The sequence below is a fragment of the Loxodonta africana genome, chromosome 7 (assembly GCF_030014295.1).
Source record: "Loxodonta africana isolate mLoxAfr1 chromosome 7, mLoxAfr1.hap2, whole genome shotgun sequence".
In the NCBI taxonomy this organism is placed as follows: domain Eukaryota; kingdom Metazoa; phylum Chordata; class Mammalia; order Proboscidea; family Elephantidae; genus Loxodonta; species Loxodonta africana.
Genome location: NC_087348.1, coordinates 18,097,879 through 18,119,702, shown reverse-complemented (window position 1 = coordinate 18,119,702; position 21,824 = coordinate 18,097,879). Strand labels below are relative to the sequence as shown.

The 21,824-nt window shown below is 39.9% G+C and overlaps 1 pseudogene; it reads right to left on the bottom strand.

Moving 5' to 3' along the window:
- Positions 1-12,788: 12,788 nt before the first annotated feature.
- Positions 12,789-13,800, bottom strand: LOC100661775 (olfactory receptor 5B12-like; annotated as a pseudogene).
- Positions 13,801-21,824: the final 8,024 nt, after the last annotated feature.

Here is a 21,824-nt window from a genome sequence, read left to right as displayed (position 1 = left end):
ATGACAATGAATATGAAAGTTATTTCAAAAGTATGAAACAAGAATAATTTTTTTTAAACCAGGCCATCTGAGCCATCCATTCCTGGTTTCTGCAGGATATTCAGCCAGCCAAATTGAAAGTCCAAACTTTGATATTACCAAAGAAAACAGCTCAAAAATTGAGATCTCGTATAGAGTCGGAATGGACTCGATGGCAGTGGGTTTTTGGGTATAGATGTTGGCAGTGTTATAGCTTCTGAAATTCAGAGAGGGAGGTATGACATTTGCCTACTACTCTTATAGCATGTTCTAAACTAAATGCAGTTAGGAAGCACGGTCTTCCTACATTTGAGTAAAATCTCCTTTCACTTCAAACCATTTATATGAGGACATGTGATAGCAATGAGCATGTAAATCTGGGTGAAAGAGAGCAGCGTGTTAGAGGGGAAAGAGGAACAGACTGGGAGTGAGGGGACAACAAGCTAACAGGGTGTCATTGGTCTAGTCACTTAACTTTCATTTTTCTCATTTGTAAAATAAAATGATGGGATCTTCTAGAATCCCTTTATATGCTAATTGGCTAAGATTTTATATTTTCCTAATACTTACTTGATTCCTAGGAACAGTTGAATAAAGTCCCAAAGGTGTAGGTATAGAACACCTTCATGCCTATTTTGTTGACTTAAAGTGCACATCCAGGAAAGCATCACGCTGGAGAAACTCCTTCCCTACCTCTGGAGCTCTAAGTTGTTGAGGAGATTCTGGACTTGTGCTCTTGCAAATATCAAGGCAGAGACAGTGATCTGTTTACACAAGTCTCCAGGGAAACACTTGGTGTCCATTGGGTGGATATCTCACGAGGCTCCTGAATCCAGGCTGACCTTCATAACGTGTCCTGAACTGGAGCTCAGGGACTAATGTTTGCATCATGGCTGGGAATGCTTATGAAGACACAAGGGAATGGAAGCTTAAAGGAATGGGTCTCCAGGAGTCACAGCAGCAGCCACAGACAACTTGGGTGCTAAAAATAAAAATTTCACTGAAATCTATTGCCTAGGTGATATTGAGAGCTCCTGTGAGCTTTTTCGTAGTTAATTATTCCTCACAGACCTACAGAGTCTCTCCAGAATGAGAATCTTTATTATTTATTTACAAAATATCTGCCTGACTTACTGCTAAAGAGTTGCTGTTTGAATACTTTTTCTTTCCTTATTTACAGCTAAGGTGATGAACCCTTCCTTTCTTCTGCACAGACACAACTGATCCCGAAATTAATCCTCCGTTTTTTATCATTTTCATTAAAAAAAAAAAATTCATAGGAGAGAATTATCACTCCTTTCTATTTCAAACTTTATTTTTTTATTGTTGTAAATGCACAAGGAAAACATACACAAATTGAACAATTTCTACATGTACAGTTTGCTGACATCTATTATATCCTTCAAGTTGTGCAATCCTTTAACACTGTTTTCTGAATTATTCCTTCACTGTTAACTTAAACTCACTGCAGCTAAGCTTCCTGTGTAAAGTTTTCGAGTTGCTGTTATCAATTTGATCTCATACAGATAGTTCTTTGAAAGAGACGATGATCAGAACAGGCGTTCTTTACTAAGTATTGCTTGGTTTAAAGAAGAATTTAGGGGATGTTTTTGTTTTTTTTTTTTAAAAAAATAATCTCAGGACAATAGTTTTGAGGGTTCATCCAGCCTCAATGGATCCAGAAAGTTTGGATTTCATGAGAATTTTAAATTCTGTTTCACATTTTTCCCCATTTTCATCAGAGTTCTTCTATAGAGTCTTTGATCAAAACATTCAGCAACAATAGCTGGGCGTCACTCCTTTCTCAATGCAGTCATGCAGTCAAGTATCAAAGTTTGAGTGGAGTGATCATGTGGCCTGGTTTCTAATCCCAGTTCCGTCATCTTTTGCAGTGTGACCTTGGCCAAATCATTTATTCTCTCCATTATATCACTTATAAAATCTATATTGCATATCTCTCATAGCAGAATCATAAAGATTAAATTAAATGGCATATATGTAGAACATTCAAAAACGACTGCAGCAGTATATCGACAGGGAACTGCCAGAAATTCAGGCTAGTTTCAGAAGAGGCCGTGGAACAAGGGATATCATTGCTGATGTCAGATGGATCCTGGCTGAAAGCAGAGAATACCAGACGGATGTTTACCTGTGTTTTATTGACTATGCAAAGGCATTCGACTGTGTGGATCATAACAAACTATGGCTAACACTGTGAAGAATGGGGATTCCAGAACACTTAACTGCGCTCATGAGGAACCTTTACATAGATCAAGAGGCAGTTGTTTGGACAGAACAAAGGGATACTGTTTGGTTTAAGGTTAGGAAAGGTGTGTGTCAGGGTTGTATTCTTTCACCATACCTATTTAAACTGTATGCTGAGCAAATAATATGCAAAGCTAGACTATATGAAGATAATTGGGCATCGAGATCAGAGGAAGACTCATTAGCAACCTGTGTTATGCAGATGACACAATCTTGCTTGCTGAAAGTGAAGAGGACTTGAAGCACTTACTGAGGAAGATCAAAGACCACAGGCTTCAGTATGGACTGTACCTCAACATAAAGAAAAGAAAACCTCACAACTGGACCAATGAGCAACATCATGATAAATGGAGAAAAGATTGAAGTTGTCAAGGATTTCATTTTACTTGGATCCACAATCAACAGCCATTGAAGCAGCAGTCCAGAAACCAAAAGACACATTGCATTGGGCAAATCTGCTGTAAAACACCTCTTCAAAGCATTGAAGAGCAAAGATGTCGTCCTGAAGACTAAGGTGCATCTGACCCAGGCCATGGTATTTTCAATCACATCATTTGCATGTGAAACCTGGACAATGAATAAGGAAGACCGAAGAAGAATCAACTCCTTTGAATTATGCTGTTGGTGAAAGATATTGAATATACCATAGACTGTCAAAAGAACGAACAAATCTGTCTTGGAAGAAGTACAGCTAGAATGTTCCTTACAGGCAAGGATGGAGAGACTGTGTCTTACATACTTTGGACATGTTGTCAGGAGGTTCAGTCCCTGGAGAAGGACATCATGCTTGGCAGAGTACAGGGTCAGCGGAAAAGAGGAAGACCCTCAATGAGGTGGGTTGACACAGTGGCTGTAACAATGAGCTCAAGCATAAGAATGACTGTAAGGATGGTGCAGGACTGGGCAGTGTTTCTTTCTGTTGTGCATAGGTTCACTATGAGTCGGCACCTAACAACAACAATAACAATGTCCAACTGAGCTTGATGTCTGGCACATAACAAGAGATCAATACATGAAAATAAATGGTTGGTGGTTCAATCCCACTGACACTGTGGAAGAAAGGCCTGGTAATCTAGTTCTCTAAAGATTATAGTGAAGAAAACCCTATAGAGTAAATCCTTCCCCATAGCTAGGTGTTGAAATCTACTCGACAGAAACAGGATTGGTATTCATTTTTTATTGTTCTTTAGGTGAAAGTTTACAGCCCAAGCTAGTTTCTCATTCAAAAACTTATATACATAATATTTTGTGACATTGGTTGCAATCCCCACACTGTGAGAGCACTCTTCCCTACCCACCCAGGGTTTCCATGTCCATTTGTTGACTTTTTCTGTCTGTTGCTCCAGGTGTCTGCTAGTTTGTTGTACTATGGGAGCTGTGAGAAATTGATCAAAGTTCAACCAGTTCAGGAGGTAGCATATGATCAAGAACCGATGGTACTGAAGGAAGAAGTCCAAGCTGCACTGAAAGCCCTGATGAAAAATAAGGCTCCAGTAATTGTGGAATACCAATCGAGACATTTCAATGAATGGATTCAGGGCTGGAAGTACTCACTCATCTATGTCTAGAATTTTGGAAAACAGCTACCTGGCCAACTGACTGGAAGAGATCCATTGTATGTCTATTCCAAAGAAAGGGGATACAACCAAACATGGAAATTATTGATCAATATAATTTATATCACACACCAGTAAAATTTTGCTGAAGATTATTCAAAAGCAGCTGAAGCAGTACATCGACAGTGAACTGCCAGAAATTCAAGCCAGATTCAGAAGAGGACATGGAACCAGGAATGTCATTACTGATGTCAAATAGATCCTGGCTTAAAGCAGAGAATATCAGAAAGATGTTTACCTGTGTTTTATTGACTGTGCAAATGCATTGAACTCTGTGGGTCATAACAAATTATGGATACTATTGCAAAAACAGAGGATGGAAATTCCAGAACACTTAATTGTACTCATGAGGAAACTGCACATAGATTAAGAGGCAGTCATTTGAACAGAATAAGAGGATACCAAGTGTATTAAAGTCAGGAAAGGTGTGGGTCAATGTTGTATCGTTTCAATTATTCAATCTGTATGCTGAGCAAATAATCCAAGAAGCTGGACTATGTGATGAAGAACAGAGCATCAGGATTGGAGGAACCCATTACCAACCTGCATTATGCAGAGGATACAATCTTGCCTACTGAAAGTGAAGAGGACTTGAAGCACCTACTGATAAAGATTAAAGACCACAGCCTTGAGTGTGGATTACACCTCAACATAAAGAAGACAAAATCCTCACAACTGTATTAATAAAAAAATAAGCAACATAAAAATAAATGGAGAAAAGTTTGAAGTTGTCAAGGATTTCATTATATGTGTATCTACAATCAGCACCCATGGAAGCATCAGTCAAGAAATCAAACGATGCATTGCATTGGGTGACTCTGTCACAAAAGGCCTCTTAAGCAATGTAAAGCAAAGATGCCACTTCAAAGAGTAAGTTGCTCCTGGCCCAAGCCTTGGTGTTTTCAATTTGCTCATATGCATGTGAAGTCTGGGTAATGTATCAGAAAGACTGAAGAATAATTGACACCTTTGAATTATGGTGTTGTTGAAGAATATTGAATATGCCATGGACTGCCAAAAGAACAACCAAGCTACAAAAATCAGTAGGATTCTTCTTCACCAACAAAAAGAACGTCAAAGAGGAAGTTACCAAATCAATACCAATTGCAGTAGCCCTCAAGAATATAAAATACTTAGAAACAAATCTTACCAGAGGTATAAAAGACTGATACAAAGAAAACTACAAGACAATACTGCAAGAAACCAAAAGGGACATATATAAGTGGAAAAACATACCTTGCTCATGGATAGGAATACTCAAAACTGTAAAAACGTTTGTTCTACCAAAAGTGATCTATAGATACAATGCAATTCTGATCCAAATTCCAAGGACATTTTCTAATGAGATGGAGAAACAAATCAAATTCATATGGAAGGGAAAGAGGCTCAGGAAAAGTAAAGCATTACTGAAAAAGAAGAACAAACTAGGAGGCGTCACTCTACCTGATTTTAGAACCTGTTATACCACCACAGTAGTCAAAACAGCCTGGTACTGGTACAACAACAGATACATAAACAAAAGGGACAGAATTGAGAATCCAGGCATCAATCCATCCACATATGAGCAGCTGATATTTGAGAAAGGCCCAAAGTCAATTAAAAGGGGAAACAGACAGTCTGTTTAACAAATGGTGCTGGCGTAGCTGGATATCCATCCGCAAAAAAAAAATGAAACAAGACTCATACCTCACGCCATGCACAAAAATGAACTCAAAATGGATCAAAGACCTAAATATAAAATCTAAAAAGATAAAGATCATGGAAGAAAAAATAGGGACAATGCTAGGAGCCCTAATACCAGGCATAAACAGTATACAAAACATTAAGTAACAGGGCAGAAGAGAAACCAGATAACTGGGAGCTCCTAAAAATCAAACACCTATGCTCATCCAAATACTTCACAAAAAGAGTAAAAAGCGTACCCACAGACTGGGAAAAAGATTTTAGCTATGCCCTTTCCAATTGGTGTCTGATGTCTAAAATCTGCATGAGAGTGTAAAAACTCAACTACAAAAAGACAACCCAATTAAAAAATGGGAAATGAATATGAACAGGCACTTCACTAAAGAAGACATTCAACTAACAGATACATGAGGAAATGCTCACGACCATTAGCCATTAGAGAAATGCAAATCAAAACTACAATGAGATTCCATCTCACTCCACCAAGGCTGGCATTAATCCAAAAAACACAAAGTAAGAAATGTTGGAGAGGTTGTGGAGAGACTGCAACACTTTTACACTGCTGGTGGGAATGTAAAATGGTACAACCACTTTGGAAATTGATTTGGGGCTTCCTTAAAAAGCTAGGAATAGAACTACCTTAGGATCCAGCAATTCCACCCCTTGAAATATATCCTAGAGAAATAAGAGCCTTTACACAAACAGATATATGCACACCCATGTTCATTGCAGCACTGTTTACAATAGCAAAAAGATGGAAGCAACCAAGGTACCCATCAAGGGATGAATGGATAAATAAATTATGGTATATTCACACAATGGAATAGTACATATTGATAACGGGCAATGACGAATCCTTGAAACATTGCATAACATGGGGGAATCCAGGAGGCATTATGCTGAGTGAAATGAGTCAGTTGCAAAAGGACAAATATTGTATGAGGCAACTCTTATGAGAACTCAAGAAATAGTTTAAACAGAGAAGAAAATATTCTTTGATGGTTAGGAGAGTGGGGAGGGAGGGAAGGAGGGAGAGAGAGGGGTTTTCACTAAGTAGATAAGAACTATTTTAGGTGAAGGGAAAGACAGCACACAATACAGGGGAAGTCAGCACAACGGCATTAAATGAAAAGCAAAGAAGTTTCCTGAATAAACTGAAAGCTTCCACGGCCAGCATAGGAGGGGCAGGGTTTTGGGGACCATGGTTTCAGGGGACATCTAAGTCAACTGGCATAATAAAATCTATTAAGAAAACACTCTTCATCCTACTTTGGAGAGTGGCGTCTGGGTCTTAAATGCCAGCAAGCAGCCATCTAAGATGCACCAATTGATCTCAACCCACCTGGAGCAAAGGAGAATGAAGAACATCAAAGACACAAGGTAATTATGAGCCCAAGGACAGAAAGGGACACATTAGTCTGAGAGCAGAAGAACTAGATGGTGCCCGGCTACAACCAATGCCTGCCCTGACAAGGAACACAACAGAGAACCCCTGAAAGAGAAGGAGAGCAGTGGATGCAGACCCCAAATTCTCATAAAAAGTCTAGACTTAATAGTCTGATACTAGAAGGAGCCCAGAGGTCATGGTCCCCAGACCTTCTGTTAGCCCAAGACAGGAACCATTCCCAAAACCAACTCTTCAGGCAGGGATTGGACTGGACTACGGGATAGAAAATGATACTGGTGAAGGGCGAGCTTCTCGATCAAGTAGATACCTGAAACTATCTTGGCATCTCCTGTCTAGAGGGGAGATTGAGAGAGTGGAGGGGGTCAGAAGCTGGCTGCATGGGCATGAAAAGAGAAAGTGGAGGGAAGGAGTGTGTTGTCCTATTAGGGGGAGAAGAATTAGGGATATATAGCAAAAAAAAAAAAAAATTTTTTTTATATAAACTTTTGTATGAGAGACTGACTTGATTTGTAAACTTTCACTTAAAGCACGATAAAAATTAAAAAAAATTAGTACTGTCTCGGAAAAGCTACTGATAAAATACACATAGGCCACTGCAAAGCACAAATGTCTCTCCCCCATTAGAACATTATGTTGTTGTTGTTAGGTGCTATACAGCCAGTTCCGGCTCACAGTGGCAACCCTACTACATACAATGGAAAGAAACACTGCCCGGCCCTGTACCATCCTCACAATCGTTATGCTTGAGCTCATTGTTGCAGCCACTGTGTCAGTCCATCTTGTTGAGGGTTTCCTCTTTTTCACTGACCCTTTACTTTACCAAGCATGATGTCCTTCTCCAGGGACTGATCCCTCCTGATAACATGCCCAAAGTGTCTGAGACATAGTCCCGCTATCCTTGCTTCTAAGGAGCATTCTGTTTGTACTTCTTCCAAGACAGATTTGTTTGTTCTTTTGGAAGTCCATGGTCTATTCAATATTCTAGAGCATTACAGAGGCATAACTTTGTTACCTAGCGAAAGAGAGGAAGATCCTTAACAAGATGGATTGACACAGTGGCTGCAACAATGTGCTCAAGCATAACGACAATTGTGAGGATGGCGAAGGCCTGGGTGGTGTTTTATTCTGTTGTATATAGAGTTCCTATGAGTCAGAATCAACTCTATGGCACCAAACAACAACAGCTCACAGAGAACCTTGAGACAGGAAGAGATTGTATGGTGTGTGTATGTGTTTCAGGGACAGTTGTCATGTAATATTACCAATATCAGTATTATGTGAATTTTTTTTTCATTTATACTTTGGTACTACTAATGAGAAATAGCAGTGCTACATAAAAGCCCTCCATTCTCAACATATTTTCTGTACACATCAAAGAGAGAAGAATGAAATGAATTGTGTCTATCGCTGAGATTATGTCACAATGTGAAACATATTTTGACTGACTGAGTTAAACTAAGTCAGGAAGAGAAATTCCGTCCTTCTTGTAGTTTCCCGATAAGGTCATTGGACCCATAAAAGTGCCTCTCAGGTGGAGGCAGAACAAAAGCCAGGTCCAGTTTAAAAAGTTCAAGCACTTGCATGAGGGGAGGAAAAAAATAGGCTCTGAAGTGGAAGAAGACCAAAAGGATGATTCCTCTGTCTTCGTTACTTTTGAAAACAGAATAATAAAAATATGTAACCTTTATTTATTTCTTAACAGTATACTAGGCACTATACTAAGTGTCTAAACTGTAGTATCTCATTAAACTTCTCTGTAATCCTATGAAGTAGGCACTGTTAGTACACCCATTTTGCAAAAGAGGCAACCGAGGCACAGAGAAATTATTAGAATTCTAACCCATGTTGTCTCCTATCAGAGCATTTGCTCTTAATCATTACACTTGTACAACTTAAATACATTTATTCAGCATGAAGCATTCATTCTGGATGTATGACCTTCACAGCTTAGATGTATTTTAAGTATGTTCACTGTAAAGTTTTCTTTACAGTTGTAAAGATCTCTTTTCTAGATGTTTATCAATCTAATGAAAACTGATTAGAAAAAAAGCAGCCTTGTTCTTGTGATCTGACTTTGCAAGGACTAACACTTCGATATGTGAGGCCCCCATAAGGGAGAAAAGCTCCCACTGTTATCTAGACGGAGCCCTGGTGGTGCAGTGGTTACGAGCTATGGCATGCTATGGCTGCTAAGCAAAAAAGTCAGCAGTTTGAATCCATCAGCCACTCTTTGGAAACCCTGTGGGACAGTTCTATCCTATAGGATTGTTATGAACCACAATCAACTTGACAACAATTTTTTTTTTTTTAAGTCGTCTAGGTAGGGACCATCTAGCACTAGCCTGTTACACAAAGAGTGCTTTCAGTGGGTGCCAGTTCCCATCCTCTCTGCTTACATTTCTAATCCTCAGGCCAATCCAAATTGATCTTCACTAGTAGAGATGTTTCTGTAAGAATTTAAGACACCATGATCTATATTTTCTTGATTGATCAGACTCAAACAGATTATTTTTATTTCCTGTATTTGCGAAGGGCTAGAAATACCCCAAAAAGTCTGCTGGATGGAAGCTGGACTTTATCCTGAGATCTAAGCACTAGGTTTAGTTGGTGAAAAGACACATGGTTCATCTCCATGAGATGTGGGAGGAAGGAAGATTGTGGGGGTGATATGAGAGATGCCCTGTCTCTGAATAGAATGAACAGCTCTTGAATCCTGTGATCAGGCATGAGGAATCCAGCTTGTTGTTGACCTATCCACTCATTTCAGTTCCCCTTCCTCTCACACATTCATTCATTATTTGCTCACTCATCCAATCATTTAGTCACTCATTTCCTCATTCCTTAATTCACATATTCATTTAATTTTTCATTGAATAAACACTTAACGACTCCTATAAAAAAAACAATGAGTCCATGGGTAACATACAGGGTTAAGTTCTTGACTACTAACTGAAAGACTGGTGGTTCAAAGTCCCTCAGAAACAGCTTGAAAGGAAGCCCTAGAGATCTGCTTCTGAAAGATCACAGCTATGAAAAGCCATAGGGAGAACAGTTCTACTCTGACACACTTGTGTTTGCCATTAGTTGAGATGAATTTGGCCCAAGAGAAAGAGGTAGTAGTAGTATATGTCGTTCTTGTTGGGTGCCATTGAGTTATTTCAACTCATAGTGACTCCTTATGACAGAGTAGGACTGCCTCATAGGGTTTTCTTGGCTGTAATCTTTACAGAAGAAGATCATCAGGTCTTTCTCCCACAGAGCTGCTGGGTGGGCTTGAACTGCCAACCTTTTGGTTAGCATCTGAGCACTTAACTGCTTGCACCACCAGGGAGCCACATAGTTGTGGTAGGAACAGTAGTAGTAAAGCCATTGTTGTCAAGTCAATTCCAGCTCATAATGGCCATGTAGGAAAGAGTAGAACTGCCCCATAGTGTTTCCAAGGAGCAGCTGGTAGATTCGAACTGCTGGCCTTTTGGTTAGCAGAACAGCATTTAACCACTGTACTACCTGGTAGAGGAAGAGAGAGATGAGTACAGCCTGATACCCATCCTCAGGAGCTTACAATTCCCATCAGATGGCACTTGTGGAGTTCATTTTTTAACTTGAAGAAAACCCTATAGTGGCTTTATGGTTTTGATTGTGCCTGAGTGAACCACTTTGGGTGACCAAGGCTATTATTTCATGTTTCTGGCATATAGGAAAGGATTCCCTCTTACTATTCATCTTGCATTTACTGTCTTATTAGAATTCAAGGTCGTAGCTAGCCATTTGGAGGAGGGCTAGAGCTCATTTTGCTGTTCCTGATGCTTCCATTCCCAGAAAATAATCCAGAGAGAAACTTCTAGTTGTAGGATACATTGATCATTTTTACAAAGAAGTGACAGAAGTGCATTTAACAAGCTGTGTATAATTTGTTACATTATTCTATTGCTGTCCAACACAGGGTGGTAGAGCTGATTAAATTTTCCTGCTGTGTGTCCTGCTCAACTCCATGTGACTAAGACCTCACACCCACCCCTCATGACTGGAAAGGCCAGGGCAGGGAGCTATCAGGGCACATATTCATCTTCTAATGTCCCTTCCTCTTTCTTCTCAATGAAGTAATGGGACTTTTAGGATTTGGTGAAGGTAAGGACCTCAGATTTTAAGGTTTGTGGTCTTCACCATCCCTAAAAGTGGATGCTCACTGGAGCATGCAAATTTTCCACCTTGGCTTCTTTACTCAAGTGAAGATTCCCATTTTGTAACACAAAGCTTCTTGAAAACAAGGATGACAAGTGTTCCCAGAAAACGAAGTCTTCACTGTAAGTAATGGAAACACATGAACAGAACACAAGGGCTCCAATCCCCTCTATATTCCTCTGACAGCCTCAAAAGCTAGAATTGTTTAATATGCTCCTACTTAGAACTGTGATGAAAGGGTAGGGATTTGGGATAGTTTCAGATTATCAACAATAAAAATTTCGATAACTGAAGGAAAATACAAGGTCAATACCATTCAAATTCTCTCATGTTCCTTGCAACCCTTCTAATGCTTAAATGACAAACATAATCGTGTTATATTGAGAAGTCCACTTGAAAAAGTGGAAGTTTTTTCATCTTAATATTGTTTATTCCCACTGCAATGTGTTGTGGATATTCAATACTTGTGAGCTGAACTAAATTGGAAAGCATGTGTTTTGGAGTCCCAAAGAATTGGGTTCAAATTCTGGGTCTGTCAGCTTCTACCTACGGAATTTCATGTCCGAACCTCTTTTTCCTCCTCTCCGTATGATTGTCCATCTCATAGTTAGTGTGGGAATGGAATAAGATAACATATGCAAATAATTTAGCAGGCACCAGATGATAAACCAAGTCTGTGGGTGGCATAAATGGTTAAGCTCTAGGCTATTAACTAAAAGGCTGGAAATTCAAAATTACCCAGAGGTGCCTTGGAAGAAAGGCCTGATGCCCTGCTTCCAAAAGGTCACAGTCATGAAAACGCTATGGAGGGCAATTCTACTCTGCAACAATGGGGTCGCCATGAGTCATTTAACTGTTTGCTCCACTTAGATAAGGAATACATGTGGATTTATTTTTGGATGGATGAGTCCCTTGCATTCTGAACTTTTTTATCTGAAATTCAGGCACTAAATAGATTTAGATTACATGGTATCCCTCATTATGCCAACTCACCATTGGAATTCTTGCTGTATAAGTTCAGGATCCAGGTTGATGTTGATAATTAGGAGTAATTCTGCAGATTTCTGGACTCCACCATAAGTATACTAAATCAGGTGATCTGGAATTAGCGCCTAGAAATGTGCGTTTAAGTATAATCTCAGAGTGATTTTTTTGGAGCACTAATATCCAGAACTGCAGCTTTATGCTCTGCACAAGAATCACAGAGTTCTTTTGAATTCTGAATTACAAATATAATTTTGGAGTCATACACTTACGAGGCTTATTTGCAAATCACTTTAGACCAATAGAGTAATGCAGTGTGGGATCCTATAGCACCTGAGATAATAATTTTGATATTACTATGGAAGTGGAATCCGATTTCTGGAAAAAGACTTCAGATTTTCTCCAGCCTGGTCTTATTACCAGAGCATGAATGGAACAGACCCCATGTGGGAAGTAATTTCTCAGAGATATTAAAGAAAAGAATTGAACTTACAACCACTGAAAACCCTATGGAATTCAGCTCTACTCTGACGCACATGGAGTTGCCATGAGTTAGAATTGTCTCAACGGAAGCAGGGTAGAGATCCAATAGAAGCTTTACATGGTTGGCATGCTACTTCTAATTAAGAGGCTCAGCCCAGTGAAGACTTTACTTTTTCAGCAACCTTCTTGAATGCACTCTTGACTTCCTTGTTCCTCAGGCTGTAAACCAGAGGGTTCAGTGTGGGGATGATCATAGTATAGAACACAGATGCCACTTTGACTGTGTCCATGGAATGACTTGAACTTGGCTGTAAGTACATGAAGATGATTGTCCCATAGAGGACAGAGACAGTGGTGAGGTGGGAAGCACAGGTGGAAAAGGCTTTCTTTCTTCCCTCAGCTGAGTGCATTCTCAGGATAGCAATAAAAATGAACAGGTAAGAGTTCAAGATAACCAAGAGACTAAAAACTATAGTGCAAGCTGCCAAGGTGAAGACCACAACCTCATTTGTGTAGATATCAGAACAAGAGAGAGCCAGTAGTTGTGGGATATCGCAGAAAAAGTCATTAACCACATTGGAATGACAGAAGGAGAGGTGGAATGTGAAGGCAACATGGATGGAAGATTGCAGGAGTCCACAGACATGGAACCAGTGACCAGTAGAGCACACACAGTACTTGTCATGGTGGTGGTGTAATGTAGGGGTTTACAGACCGCTGCATGGCGGTCAAAGGCCATTGAGGTCAGGAGGAAACTTTCAGTAATGGCAGAGGCTGCAAAGAAGAACATCTGGGCAGCACAGGCATTGTAGGAGATGATCTTATCTCCTGTTAGGAGCCCCTCCATCACCTTGGGAGTGACTGCCGAGGCATAAACACAGTCCACCAGGGAGAGGTTACTGAGGAAAAAGTACATGGGGGTGTGGAGACGAGAGTCTACCAGAATCAACATGATCATCCCCAGGTTCCCAACCAGAGTGTTAAAGTAAATGAGTGTGAAGAGTGAAAACAAAGGGACCTGCAGCTCTATGGCATCTGTGAGCCCCACAAGAATGAATTCAGTCACCTCTGAGATGTTCTTCAAAGTCATGGATGAATCATCAACATGTGAGGTACCTACGGCAAGATGAGAAAACACAAGATAATGCTATCTGAATGCTACCATGAAAATGAAGTGTGACCTGTGTCTCTTGCTCACATGCACCAGTTTCCTGTCCAGGGCAGGATCTTCTGTCCAAGAAGCTGGAACAAATTCTGGGCACAGGTAGGGTGAGTGAGGTCATTCATTTGGAAGGGGCATGGAGAGGGTCTAGAATGTCTCTGCTGACCGTGGTTGCCACAGAGATCCAGATTTTGACTTGTGGGCACATTCCGCCTTGCTTGGTATATGACATACTTGGAAGTACATACTACACTACACCGGAAGGAAATTGTCACTACTTGCAATGTCTTGCAAGCATACTTATCCTTTGAAATATTCTATTTCTTATTGATAATAGAAAGTTTAATCAGCAGAAAGTAAAATGCAGCAAATGTTTGGCCAGTCACTGGTAGATAACGGTGACAAGCCGTGTCAAATGCATTTTCCATCTATTAGGGCCCCTTACCACCTTGTGCATGATAGCTGAAGGTACACAGCACCTTGTGGTCCTGATTTAGGGACACATACAATTTTCTCTTTAATCCATGAAGGCCTTTAATTGGGTGCTTCACTTCAGCCACTGGGGCCTGAAGGAAGTTTAGCAATCTCTTGCACACCCTTAGTGGTGTGTTGGCCTTTTGCAGTAACTCTAAAACTAAGTGAGCAGCTTTGCAAAAGCTAGAGGCCAAATTTTAGATATTTTCTCTCCCCACTAAATCTTCATTTTTCTCAAAGGCTGATGTTTTCCTTTCCCAACATCACCTGTGCTTTATTTCTGAAGAGAGGGAATAGAGGAAGGCAGAAGAGTTACTATATACTCCCCTAGAGAGTAGCATGGGACCGGAGTCCCTGGGTGGTGGAAATAGTTAACATTCTCAGGTGGTAACTGAAAGGTTGGAAGTTTGAGTCCACCCAGAGACACCTCAGAATAAAGGCCTGGAGATTTATTTGTGAAAAATCAGCCATCGAAAATCCTGCGGAGCACACTTCTACTCTGACACACGAGGGGGTTGCCATGTTTCAGAGCTGACTCATTGACAACTGGTTTTTTAGAGGCTCCAGGTCCCCAACCATGCCACAGGCCCCTAGCCATGTCCCAGCAGGTTCTGTTGTGCTTACCTCCAGCTCGTGGCTTTTTGTGGCTGTCATGATTATAGCATGAGAGGCCATCTCAACACAAAAGCCACTCTTGGACTTTGAGTCTTGAATCTTTCACTTCTCCTTGATTAACAATCCTTCCCATTCCAGGCAGGGTATGATGGGACCCTTTTTTTAAAGAACAGCCTAGTGGGAAAAACCTGTATACAAGCGGGTATGCCAATTGTAATGAATTGCCTCAGGAGGGGGATGCCCAGGGTGCTTTGAGCAGAAAGGAGGCATTTTTAGCCCAGTTTAGGGGCACAGGAACACCTTCTGGAAATGACACCTTCTGAGTTGTGGCTTGGAGACCGTTGAAGTAGCAATAATGATGATTAGTTATTTTAATTACAAATATTTTATAAAGTTCTTAGTATGTGCTAGGTAACTGTCCTAATTTGTTCACATATATTAACTCTTAAATATATTTAGCAACTCTGTGAGGCGGGTGCTATTATTATTCCCATTTTGCTTAGAAAGGAACTGAAGTTTAAAGAGGTAAATCCCTTCCACAAGTAACGAAGCTGTTGGTAAAACTGGGATTTCAGCGCATGAAGCGTGGTCTAAAATCCATAATCTTAAGCACTCAGCTGAATATAATCGGAGAGTTACTTAACCTTTCTGTGTTTTCTCATCTTTCAAATGGGAATGATAACAGGTTTAACCTTTTAAGTTGGACACACACAATACTCAGTAGCAATCAATACACAACAGCAACTACTCAATAGTGTAAGCTATTACTACTGCTACTGCTGTTAATAGTGTTATACCAGGTAGAGAAAACTCCATGGATAAAGGCATGATCTGATAAGCACAGAGGTATAAGCAGGAAACTACATGGGGACACGTGTCATTTATTGGTAAGATTCTTCTCAATATCCAAATCTTAATTAGGTGCTAAGGTGCAACAATAATTGGTAATAATAAAATGGGCAGATTTGAGCCCTAAAAGAAGGAGTTGGAGGAAACAATGAATCAGATTACAGATATAACACTACCATTTAGAAGAAGAATCTAAGGTGACCATTTGGCCAGGTATAATACAAGGATATACTTTTTCTAATTGTGCAAATAAGTGTTACTCGCTGAACAGCAACCTAGATGAGCTATAGTCTTAGGAATATTACATTCACTCCTTGAATCTCAGTTTCATTCTCTGTGAAATACCAAGTTCATATAACACCTGTGCACCTATTTCACAGGGTGGGAAAGATTAAATTAAGATGCTGGAAGAACTAAAAGACACAAGAATCCTACTAACACAAAGCTTGGCATACAAGTATATTCAGCACTAGTTCCCTTTCTAGATGACTCTCCAAAGATGTCAACTATTTACCAGGACCTTGTATTACAAAATGAATATCATGATTCCTGATTCTTTAATGACGGTAGAGAGAGCCAGCTCTTCAAACCATTCCTCAAAAGTGATAAAGGCCATAACAAAAGTATCTCTAAGGAATTATAAATATTTTCATGGAAATGCCAAGAATTTGCTAGACCATGAAGTCACTTCCTGGCTCATCAATTCTTAGAGGTCTATATTTGTTAGAATTTCCAGATTGGGCCCAAACACAGGAACATGTTTGTCTGTTTACATTTCTTTTTTTTAAAGTTGATTTCTGTATCATACTGAAACACTGAGAGTGGCCAGTGCACTGATCAGCTTCTTCATCTATACTTCTATATAAGAAAATGTGAAAAACTCCTTTTAATCCAGGAATTCAGAGGTGTAGAGATGATAGGTTAGGAGAACACTATAAACACAAAGACAATTTGAATCCTAATTTATGGATAAACACTTGGGTATAGGCCTGCCACTGACTCGATCTTTTTAATTCAAAAAAGAAAATACTTTCTTCAACTCCTTGATAGGGTGTTATCGTGCTCTGAAATGACAATGAATATGAAAGTTATTTCAAAAGTATAAAACAAGAATAATTTTTTTAAACCAGCCTATCTGAGCCATCCATTCCTGGTTTCTGCAGGATATTCAGCCAGCCAAATTGAAAGTCCAAACTTTGATATTACCAAAGAAAATGGCTCAAAAATTCAGATTCCCTATAGATTTTTTTTTATATACGTTGGCAGTGTTACAGCTTCTGAAATTCCAGGAGGGAGGCAGGACAATTGCCTACTACTCTTATAGCATGTTCTAAACTGAGTGCAGTTAGGAGGCACTGTCTTCCTGCCTTTGAGTAAAATCTCCTTTCATTTTAAACCATGTTTATGAGGACATGTGATAGCAATGAGCATGTAAATCTGGGTGAAAGAGAGCAGCGTGTTAGAGGGGAAAGAGCAACAGACTAGGAGTGAGGGGGCTACAAGCTAACAGGGTATCATTTCTCTAGTCACTTAACTTTCATTTTTCTCATTTGTAAAATAAAATGATGGGATCTCCTAGAATACCTTTATACTCTAATTGGGTATAATTTTATATTTTCCTAATACTTACTTGTTTCCTAGGAACAGTGGAATGTAGTCCCAAAAGTGTGGGTATAGAACACCTTCTTGCCTATGTTGTTGACTTGAAGTGCCCGTCCAGGAAGACATCACACTGGAGAAACTCCTTCCCTACTTCTGGAGCTCTAAGTTGTGGAGCAGAATGTAGACTTGTGCTCTTGCAAATATCAAGGCAGAGACAGTGATCTGTTTACACAAGTCTCCGGGGAAACACTTGATGTCCATCGGGTGGATATCTCACGAGGCTCCTGAATCCAGGCTGGCCTTCATAATGTGTCCTGAACTGGAGCTGAGAGACTAATGTTTGCATCATGGCTGGGAATGCTTATGAGGGAAAAGAAGCTTAAAGGAATGGGCCTCCAGGCGTCACAGCAGCAGCCACAGACAACTTGGGTGCTAAAAATAAAAATCTCACCGAAAGCTATGGCTTGGGTGACATTGAGAGCTCATGTAAGCTTTTTCTTACCTAATTATTTCTCAGACCCACAGAGTCTCTCCAGAATGACAGTCTTTCTTATTAACTTATTTATTTACAGAATATCTACCTGACTTACTGCTGAAGAATTGCTGTTTGAATACTTTTCTCTTTTCTATACAGCAACACCTGACCCCTAAATTAATCCTCCATTCTTATCATTTTCATAGAAGAGAATTATCACTCCTTTCTATTTCAAATTTTCGTTTTGTCATTGTTTGAAATGCCTGCAGCAAAACATACACAAATTCAGCAATTTTTACCTGTACAGTTTGTTGACATCTATTATACTCTTCAAGTGGTGCAACCATTCTCACACTGTTTTTCTGAATAATTCCTTCACTGTTAAACTCACTGCAGCTAAGCTTCCTATCTAAACTTTCAAGTTGCTGTTGTCAATTTGATCTCATACAGATAGTTCTTTAAAAAGACAGTGTCAAAACTGGCATTCTTCACTAATTAAGGTAAGTATTGTTTGGTTTAAAGAAGACTTTAGGGAATATTTTTGGTTTAAGGTTTAGAAATAATCTCAGGACAATAGTTTTGAAACGTTCTTTTTGACAATGAATGAATGCCATTGCTCTTCGAGTTGTTATTCCCAGCATAGTAGACTATATGATTGTCTGATTCAAAAAGGCCAATTCCAGTCCGTTTCAGCTCAATAATGCCTACGATATCGATGTTTATGCTTTCCATTTCATTTTTTACGATTTCCAATTTTCCTAGATTCATACTTTGTATATTCCAGGTTCCGATTATTAATGGATGTTTATAGCTGTTTCTTGTCATTTTGAGTCATGCCACATCAGCAAATGAAGGTCCCGAAAGCTTTACTCCATCCACGTCATTGAGGTCGACTCTACCTTGAGGAGGCAGCTCTTCCCCAGTCATCTTGTGAGTACCTTCCAACCTGAGGGGCTCATCTTCCAGCACTATATCAGACAATGTTCCACTGCTATTCATAAGATTTTCACTGGCTAGTGTTTTCCGAAGTAGACTGCTGGGTCCTTCTTCCTAGTCTGTCTTAGTCTGGAAGCTCAGCTGAAACTTGTCCTCCATGGGTGACCCTGCTGCTATCTGAACACTGGTGGCATAGCTTCTAGCATCAAAGCAACACGCAAACCCCGCAGTACGACAAACTGACAGACATGTTGGGGAGGGATATATAGGAAGATGTATATAAATTTTTGTATGAGAGACTGACTTGATTTGTAAACTTCCACTTAAAGCACAATAAAAGTTAAAAAAAAATTTAGTACTGTCTTGGAAAAGCTAGCGTTAAAATACACATATGCTACTGCAAAGCACAAATGTCTCTCTCCATTAGAATCTTATGTTGTTGTTGTTAGGTGCCATCCAGTCAGTTCCGACTCACAGTGGCGACCCTACATACAACAGAAAGAAACACTGCCCGGTCCGGCACCATTCTCACAATCATTATGCTTGAGTGCATTGTTGGGGCCACTGCGTTAATCCATCTTGTTGGGGGTCTTCCTCTTTTTCACTGACCATCCACTTTACCAAAGAGGATGTCCTTCTCTTGGGACTGATCCTTCCTGATAACGCGTCCAAAGTAAGTGAGACATAGCCTTGCCATCCTTGTTTCTATGGAGCATTCTGTTTGTACTTCTTCCGAGACAGATTTGTTTGTGTTTTTGGCAGTCCATGGTTTATTCATTATTCTAGTGCATTATAGATAATGCTATTACCTAGGGAAAGAGAGGATGATCCTCAAGAAGATGGATTGACACGGTGGCTTCAACAATGTGCTCAAGCATAACAACAATTGTGAGGATGGTGCAGGGCTAGGTGCTGTTTCATTCTGTGGTATAAAGGTTACTATGAGTCAGAACTGACTCCATGGCACCTAACAACAACAGCTCTCGGAGAACCTTGAGACAAGAAGAGACTATATGATGTGTGTATGTGTTTCAGGGACAGGTGTCAGGTAATATTACAATATCGTTATTTTTTGAAGTTTTTTTTTTTCCATTTATACTTTAGTAGTAGTGAAGAGAAGTAGCAGTCGTACAGAAAAGTCCTTCATTCTCAACAGATTTCCTGTACACATCAAATAGAGAAGAATGAAATGATTGTGTCTATGGCTGAGATTATGTCACAATGTGAAACATATTTTGACTGACTGGGTTAAACTAAGTCAGGCAGAGAAATTCCATCCTTCTTGTGGTTTCCTGGTAAGGACCTTGGACCCATAAAGGTGCCTCTCCGGTAGAGGGAGAACAAGAGCACTTTTCCAGTTTAAAAAGTTCAAGCACTTTCATGAGGGGAGGAAAAAAGTAGGCTCTGAAGTGGAAGAAGACCAGAAGTATGGTTCCTCTCTCTTCCTTGCTTTTGCAAAGAGAATAAAAAAAAAAAATGCAACCTTTATTTATTTTCTTTACAGTATACTAGGCACTATACTAAGTGTCTAAACTGCAGTAACTCATTAAACTTCTGTGTAATCTCATGAAGTAGGTACTGTTAGTATGCCCATTTTGCAGAAGAGACAACTGAGGCCCAGAGAAATTATTAGAATTCTAACCCAAGCTGTCTCCTGTTGGAGCATTTGCTCTTAATCATTACACTTGTACAACTGAAATATATGTGTTCAGGATGAAGAATTCATGCTGGATGTATGACCCTCCCAACTTAGAAGTATTTTAAGCATGTTCACTGTAAAGTTTTCTCTACGGTTGTAAAGATCTCTTTTCTGGATGTTTATCAATCTAATGAAAACTGATTAGAAAAAAGCAGCCTCGTTCTGGAGATGTGACTTTGCAAGGATTGACTCTTCAATACGTGAGGCCCCCATAAGGGAGAAAAGCTCCCACTGTTATCTAGACGGAGCCCGGGTGGTACAGTGGTTAAGAGCTATGGCATGCTATGGCTGCTAAGCAAAAAAGTCAGCAGTTTGAATCCATCAGCCACTCTTTGGAAACCCTATGGGGCAGTTCTATCCTATAGGATTGTTATGAATCAGAATCAACTTGACGACAATTTTTTTTTTTTTGAGTCGTCTCGTCTAGGTAGGGACCATCTAGCACTAGCCTGGCACACAAAGAGTGTTTTCAGTGGATGCCAGTTCCCATCCTCTCTGCTTACATTTCCAATCCTCAGGCCAATCGAAATAGATCTTCACTAGTAGAGATGTTCCTGTAAGAGTTTAAGACACCATGAGCTATATTCTCTTGATTGATCAGACTCAAACTGAAAGTTTATATTTCCCGAATTTGTGTGGGGATAGAAATACCCCCAAAAGCCTGGTGGATGGTACGTGGGTTTTATCCTAAGATTTAAGCATTGGGCTTATTTGTTGAAAAGGTACATGGTTTATTTCTCCATGAGATGTGGGAGGAAGGAAGGTTGCTCCAGGCACATACAATGAACAGCTCTTGAATCCTGTGATCAAGCATTAGGAATCCAGCTTGTTGTTGACATATCCACTCATTTCATTTCCCCCTTCCTCTCACACATTCATTCGTTATTTGCTCACTCATCCAATCATTTAGTCACTCATATTCTCATTTATTAATTCACATAATCATTTAATTTTTCACTGAATAAGCATTTAATGACTCCTATAAAGAAAACAATAAGTCCATGGGCAGCATACACTGTTAAGTGCTTGACTACTGAGTGAACGATTGGTGGTTCAAACTCACTCAGACGCAGCTTGGAAGAAAGCCCTAGAAATCTGCTTCTGAAAGGTCACAGCTCTGAAAACCCATAGGGAGCACAGTTCTTCGCTGACACACTTGTGTTTGCCATGAGCTGGAACTGTTTTGGCTCAAGAGAAACAGGTAGTGGTAGTATTTGTCATTCTTGTTAGGTGACATTGAGTTATTTCAACTCACAGTGACTCCATATGATAGAGTAGAACTGCCCCATAGGGTTTTCTTAGTTGTAACTTTTACAGAAGAAGATCATCAGGTCTTTCTCCCACAGAGCTGCTGGGTGGGTATGAACTGCCAG